The sequence below is a fragment of the Pogoniulus pusillus genome, chromosome 7 (genome assembly GCF_015220805.1).
Source record: "Pogoniulus pusillus isolate bPogPus1 chromosome 7, bPogPus1.pri, whole genome shotgun sequence".
Classification (NCBI taxonomy): domain Eukaryota; kingdom Metazoa; phylum Chordata; class Aves; order Piciformes; family Lybiidae; genus Pogoniulus; species Pogoniulus pusillus.
Genome location: NC_087270.1, coordinates 36,256,091 through 36,263,430, shown reverse-complemented (window position 1 = coordinate 36,263,430; position 7,340 = coordinate 36,256,091).

Sequence of the window (7,340 nt, the reverse complement as noted above, 5' to 3'; positions counted from 1 at the left end):
TGTGTGATGGTTAATAGCAGGAGATTTCAGATCACCATGCAGATGTGAGACTTTCTGGCCACTCATGGATGCTGAGCAAATGCACCTTAGTTACACCATGCAGATGTCTTCTAGGAAAAATCCTGACTAAAAATTCTCAGGAGGGAAAGTCAAAATAATTTGGCTTCATTTGGCTGAGAACCAAAATGTGCTGGCTGCATGTATTTGTAGGTACTGTAAATGGATGTTCACATGGAATGTAGTCAGGAACTTGGAGAAGGATTGATACTTTGCTGGCAGGCACTAGACCTGCAGGCATTGAGTTCTGGGAATCCGTGTTTTCTTTCCCTCCACACAGTGCTGTGGCCACACTAGAGAGATTTCTCAGTGGGAATGTGGCAGCAGAGTCTGCTGGCACAAATTCTATAGGTTTGTGGAAGACAGGTTCTGTGAATTCTGGAAGTGTATTTGGCAGGGCAGGGAAACTTGACAAGCAGCTGTTAGCTGCCAGCTGCTGCTCGTGGCTTTGTCAGCAGAGAGTACTGTACAGCAGTTTCATCTCTAGATAAACCAGGCTGGTCCTGGTGGGAAGTATTAGCAGAAACAAAGCTGAAACAAAGATTTTGTAGCATACTGGTGAGGTTAAAATAACACATTTGTTATTAATCAAATAATGGTTTGTGTAGAAAGAGATCTTTAAAGATCATCTATTGAGTGTTAGATGAGGCTGTTCAGAGCCCTATCCAACTTGGTCTGGAATGTCTCCAGGTATGGCCATCTACCACCTCTCTGAGCAACTTGAGCCCTCAGCATAAAATATTTCTTCCTTCTCTCTAATCATAATCTTCTTTTAGTTTAAAACCATAACCTCTTGTCCTGTCACAACATGTCCTGCTCAAAAGTCCATCACCATCTTTCTTATAGGTTCCCTTTCAGCAATGAAAGGCTGCAATAAGGTCTCCTTGGAGCCTTCTTTTTTCCAGACTGATACAGGGAGCAGGCAGCTTAGTGCTCTGGCTCTGCTGTACCGCCCCATCCCTGTTGTCCAGCACAGAGCTGGTCCCAGAAGGAACAACCACAGGCAGCAGGAAAGGGAGGAGTAGTTGAGGTGGGTGACACCAATAAGCATGCTGGTGCATTGAGCTGTCTGACCCCCCTCCATGTGCTGGAGGAACCTCCCTAGCCCTAGCAGAGGCAATGGTGATTGGTGATGTGGAAAAAAGGCTGGGTTGCAGCTCTGTCTTCAGTGCATACCAAGATGTGCAGAGCAGTAACTTAATGTGGGCAGCCTGTCAGGCCATCTTCAATAGCACTGAAAGTTTACTGCAGTGTTTATGAGTGCATGTTGAATCTTGGCTACGATAAGCTCCATCGTTAACAGTCACTCTTTGCTAATTAGCAGCAGGTATTTGGCTGCTGGGATTGGAAGAGAACCAGAGTGCACTGTGGAAATCAAAGTATCTCTTCCCATAGCTGGCTCAGAAAATGCCTGCATCAGTAGGACTTGTACTACTGGCCTGACTTGCTGTGCTTTTTGAGCCTTGCACAAAGCAGTGCCAGGGCTTACCATGCAGTGCAGCTTCTTTCTGTTAATTGTGAATTTCCTCTTTGTGGAGAGGCAAGAAAAGCGATACAGAGAGGCAGTGTTCTGTGCTACAGAGAGTTCTGTGCTCTGGGAAAAACATGTTTTATTGGTGCCTTTCACATAGGCTCTGCCTTTGATAGGTACACTTCAGAGTGCAACTTGATTTCTGGGGATTGTAATAAATTCCCTTTTCTTGCACTGAATTGTGTTCTCCTGGTTGGTGGGCTGGCATCAAACCCAGCTCTTTCCTGGATTCAGCTCAGTTCTGCTGTGCCCTGTGATCTTCTGGAGAGGAGGCTAGGCTGCAATCTTGCAAGCATCTATACCTCCCTAGTGGCTCACAGCTGTGAGGAGCAGCCCAGTCTGCCCTTGCAGGAAGTAGGTTTGGGGGGAGTCTGCTGGGACTTAATGACCTCAGTAGGGCACAATGTAGATGTTGAAGTGTGTCTGGGGAAGAAGAATGACCACAGTCTCCTCCCCAGGTCCCTCCTGTTCTCCTTAGGCATCAGCAGTAGGCTTGCAAAACTAATCTGCCCTCTTGTCTGAAGCCCAGTGGCAGCAGTAGTTAAGTATTTTGGCTGTTGCAGTGTTACTGCAATGACTTTCCTGTTTCTGCATCTTTGAGCTTGCTCAAAGGGTGACTTAAAGATATCTGATCTTTCCACATGCAAGGTGTCCTGTCCTGTTATACCTTGTTTCAGTTCTTCCTCATCTTCAAATACCCCAGGTGGCTCCAATTGCTTTAATCAGCTTCTGAGTATGGCTGGAATCTATAAAGGAGCCTAGCTAATCAAGAGAAGTAATTCTGTAGTGCTTTTGAGGGTGCCTCTACAGCCTAGGAGTGCTGCAGAAGAAAATAAAACACTGAAGACTTTACCAAAGCAAAGGGAACTTAGTGGAAAGCACCTATCAGCTCACAGCTTACAATTTTCTCATTTATGTTAATGCTGTGTTAATATAATTTTTAGCTAACTTGACCTAACCAGTCACAAGTACTTCAAAAATAAAGTGGATAGAAGAAAAGATCCAACTTGCTTCTATCTTAATACAGCTTATTTGCATTGCTGTAGAGTTGGAACTGATCATCAGGAAATTAAGTTTTGAAATCCATTGAAGGTGACGCTACATATACTAGAAGATTTGGACACACCTTGAGTGCTGTGTCCAGTTCTGGGCTCCTCAATTCAAGAGAGATGTTGAGATACTGGAATGTGTCAAGAGAAGAGTGATGAAGCTGGTGAGAGGCCTGGAACTCAGCCCTGTGAGGGGAGCTGGGGGTGTGCAGCCTGGAGAAGAGGAGGCTCAGGGGTGACCTCATTGCTGTCTACAACTACCTGCAGGGAGGCTGTAGCCAGGTGGGGGTCAGTCTCCCAGGCAACCAGCAAGAGAACAAGAGGACACAGTCTCAAGTTATGCCAGGGGAGGTTTAGGCTGGATGTTATGAGGAAGTTGTTGGCAGAGAGAGTGATTGGCATTGGAACGGGCTGCCCAGGGAGGTGGTGGAGTCACCGTCCCTGGAGGTGTTCAAGAAAAGCCTGGATGAGGCACTTAGTGCCATGGTCTAGCTGATGGATAGAGCTGTGTGATAGGTTGGACTTGGTAATTTTGGAGGTCTCTTCCAACCTGATTGATTCTATGATTCTGTCACATAGTTCCTTACTGGTTCTGATTTAAGAATACTCCTATCTGCTCCCTGCTAACATTCCTGTCTTATATAAGATAATGTAATGCTGTCTTCTTGTATTTAAATGCACTTGCTGTGCTGTACTGGCTCTGGAAGGGCATCACATCTGTTTGTAGAGGAAGGACATATGATGAAGTGACCTGTTAAACAGTTGGTACAGTAAATTTGGTATTGTTTCTGTTTACAGAATAGTGTAAATGAAAACATCAACCCCTCTGGAGCTAATGTTGCTGGGAGAGCCTTGAGCTCTTGCCAGTGTTCAGTTTTCATAGTTCAGAGGCTTGGCTGTAAGTGCATCTGTTTTATCTAAGTGCAGGAGATGTACGTCAACACATAAAGCAGCACGCTAAGCTCTCTTTGTGGTTGGCTTAGCCAGCTCACTGCTTAGGCCAGATGTGCTTGGTATCAGATTTGTGGTGCTACAAAGCAAGTGAACGTGGCTAGATGACAGAATCACAGAATTTCTTAGACTGGAAAAGACCTTCAAGATCATTGAGTCCAATCAGTTTCACACTGACAAGTCCTTGACTAAACCAAATCCCTCAGCACATCATCTAATCACTGCAAATCGCTGTGGTTGGGAAGGACCACCAGGATCAGCCAGTCCAACCTTCATCCCAGCATCCTTAATCACCAGACCATAGCCTCAAGCACCACATCCACTCTCCTCTTAAACACCTCCAGGGATGGCAACTCCACCACCTCTCTGGGCAGCCTGTTCCAGTGCCTGACCACCTGCTCAGTAAAGAACTTCTTCCTAACATCCAACCTAAATCTCCCCTGCCACAACTTGAGGCCATTTCCTCTTCTCTTGTCATTAGTAATTAGATGTTGCTTTATGCTCTGCAAAACTTCTGCATGAACCATTTATTATATCACCCTTAAAAGCAATTACTGTAAGAGCAAATTAATCTACGAGCCCCTTGCATTTATTTTTAATGAAATTATTTTGGGTAATTTTTTTTTGGTGTAGCAGCAATCTTAAGTGTCTGCTGCTGTTTGTAAATTCTTTCAGTTTAGTGGTTGCTGGACACATACTTTCACTAATTCCAACTCAAAAGGCCATTTTCAACTGAACCGAGTAGTCCATCACACCTTTATGAGCAGGTGGCCTCAGTGTAATGTTTTATGAGGGGGATGAAATAAGTTATATATCCAGCCTGTTCCCAAGGGAAAGGGGTCCACCCTACCTCTCAAAACCACCAGGCTCTTAATTATTAAACAAACCAGTCTCAAGGACACCCTGTATGTTCCTTCCTTGTGTGAAGCAGGAGCCACAACAGGTAGCTTCATGTAACCTCCCACATGCACAGAACTGCAAAACATAAGCTACGTAGAAGTAGCTGGGCCCCTCAATTCAAGAAAGATGTTGAGGTGCTGGAACATGTCCAGAGAAGGGCAACAAAGCTGGTGAGGGGCCTGGAGCACAAATCCTATGAGGAGAGGTTGAGGGAGCTGGGCCTGTTTAGCCTGGAGAAGAGGAGGCTCAGGGGTGATCTTATTGCTGTCTACAACTACCTGAAGGGGCATTGTAGCCAGGTGGGGGGTGGCCTCTTCTCCCAGGCAACCAGCAATAGAACAAGGGGACACAGTCTCAAGTTGTGCCAGGGTAGGTCTAGGCTGGATGTTAGGAAGAAGTTCTTCCCAGAGAGAGTGATTGGCATTGGAATGGGCTGCCCAGGGAGGTGGTGGAGGCACCGTCCCTGGAGGTGTTCAAGGAAAGCCTGGATGAGGCACATAGTGCCATGGTCTGGTTGATTGGATAGGGCTGGGTGCTAGGTTGGAGTGGATGATCTTGGAGGTCTCTTCCAACCTGATTGATTCTATGATTCTATGATTCTAAGTGTTAGACTGCAAATTGCAGACTTAAAGCAACCTGTCTCACTGAACTGTGACGCGAGAGCACCTTTAAAGCAGAAGCTGCGTCAGGACTGCCTTAGAGCACAGGACCAGCCGTCCATGCAAACTGCATCCCACTCCTCTTTTCCAAGCGTTCCTCGCCTCGCTTCGGCGGAGCTTTCCCACCCTTTCTCCCGACCATTGTTCGTCTCTCAGCTTCTCTTCCCCTCCCCTCAGCGGGGTTTTCTCGGCCTTTCTCCTGACAGTTGTTCCCGCCCCGAAGCCTCCCCTCCGCGACTTCCCGTCCTGCTGCGTGCCTGCAGCGCCGCCCGTGGCGAGCGCTCCACGCTGCAGCGCAGCAGTGTCCTGCTTTGCCCTTCTCGCTGCTGCCATCCTACGTCCCGAGGTGGGTACTGCAGCCGGCAACCCGCGCATGCGCAGCTGTGCCGCATGCTGCCCTGCTCGCTGCTGCCCCCGCGCGTCCGCAGAGCGGTCGTGCAGCTCTGAAGACAAGCCGTACTCTGCTGCGCCCCCGGCGGCTCGGGAGTCGCGTACGCAAAGTGCAACACTGAGCTCGGCAGTGACACAGGCGCAGCAGCCGCAGAGGCTTTTTGTCCGTCTGGGGTCGTAGCGGTCTCCTGCCTGTAGTGATCATTTGTTCTCAGTAAAGCATTTGACACTGTATCACAGTATCACCAAGGTTGGAAGAGACCTCACAGATCATCGAGTCCAACCCTTTACCACAGAGCTCAAGGCTAGACCATGGCACCAAGTGCCACGTCCAATCCTGCCTTGAACAGCCCCAGGGACGGCGACTCCACCACCTCCCCGGGCAGCCCATTCCAGTGTCCAATGACTCTCTCAGTGAAGAACTTTCTCCTCACCTCCAGCCTAAATCTCCCCTGGTGCAGCCTGAGGCTGTGTCCTCTTGTTCTGGTGCTGGCCACCCGAGAGAAGAGAGCAACCTCCTCCTGGCCACAACCACCCCTCAGGTAGTTGTAGACAGCAATAAGGTCACCCCTGAGCCTCCTCTTCTCCAGGCTAAACAATCCCACAGCATCCTCACAGCTGAACTGAGGCAGTGTGGTCTGGATGATCAGGTAGTGAGGTGGATTTGGAACTGGTTGAAGCAAAGAAGCCAGAGAGTTGTGGTCAATGGGATGGAGTCTAGTTGGAGGCCTATGACTAGTGGGGTCCCACAGGAGTCAGTACTGGGATCAGTTTTATTCAATATATTCATCAATGACCTGGAGAGGGCACAGACTGCACTGTCAGCAAGTTTGCTGATGACACCAAACTGGGTGGAGTGGCTGCCACAGCAGAAGGCTGTGCTGATATTCAGCCAGACTTGGACAGGCTGGAGGGTTGGGCAGGGAGAAACTGAATGAAATTCAACAAGGGCAAGGGTAGAGTCTTGCACCTGGAAAAGAACAATCCCAGGGATCAGTATAGGTTGGGGACTGACCTATTGGAAGGCAGTGAAGGGGAAAAGGATCTGAGGGTCCCAGCTGATGGGAGGCTGACCATGGGCCAGCAATGTGTACTCGTGGCCAAGAGGACCAATGCCATTCTGAGGTGTATCAGAAGGGGTATGGCTAGTAGGTCAAAATAGATTCTCCTGCCACTCTACTCTTCCCTGGTGAGACCACATCTGGAGTACTGTGTTCAGTTCTGGGCCCTCCAGTTCAAGAAGGACATAGAACTGCTTGAGAGAGTCCAGCATAGAGCCACAAAAAAAGATGACTAAGGGAATGGAACATCTCTGTTACAAGGAGAGATCAAGGGAGCTGGGGTTCTTTAGTATGGAGAAGAGGAGACTGAGAGGTGACCTCATCAATGTTTACAAATATGTAAAGGTGAGTGCCAGGAGGCTGGAGCCAGGCTCTGCTCAGTGATACCTGATGACAGGACAAGGGGCAACAGGTGGAAGTTGAGGAGGATGCAGCTACTGTGCTACTTTCCTGCCCTGAACTCCAGAGGTTGTGCTCACCTGGGGATGATGTGCTGGTTGGCACAGGGTCCAGGCAACAGGAGCTTAATATATTTATCATCTGACACTTGTCAGTTTTTGTCATTTCTGAAAGCTTCTGCTTCACCTTGAGTGCCCTTCAGGAGTGACTGTGCAATGGTGGACTGACAAGATTCAAGACACAGCATGAGTTCAGCCCCCTCTTTTGTGATCTATAAACCAACCATGACTCACCTTGTCCTTGCCAAGTATTTCACACGTATCCCTGTCACATGTGCATCATG